The sequence below is a fragment of the Acyrthosiphon pisum genome, unplaced genomic scaffold (genome assembly GCF_005508785.2).
Source record: "Acyrthosiphon pisum isolate AL4f unplaced genomic scaffold, pea_aphid_22Mar2018_4r6ur Scaffold_21109;HRSCAF=23054, whole genome shotgun sequence".
Taxonomy (NCBI): Eukaryota; Metazoa; Arthropoda; class Insecta; order Hemiptera; family Aphididae; genus Acyrthosiphon; species Acyrthosiphon pisum.
The window spans coordinates 1,219,676-1,219,972 of NW_021770540.1; positions in this window are offsets into that span (position 1 = coordinate 1,219,676).

Here is a 297-nt window from a genome sequence, read left to right on the forward strand (position 1 = left end):
GGAAATCGAAGTAGGCACATTAGGTTGCCTATGTACCCAATATCACGGAGCACCTTTAAGTTGCCGACGCACTGAAAACCCAGGGGCACATTAAGTTGCCGACACACTGATAATCTAGGGGCACTCCGAAATTTTCATCGTCGACCACAGTCGACTGGTCCTTCACCGAATACCCTCTATATTCTCTAACATAATTTGGTCCTTCGAACCGGATTGAAAGGAAACAAACCGTGACCTTTTCACATCGTCCATCACCGTCATAAAAATTAATAACTTAGCATCTACACGCTACACCAT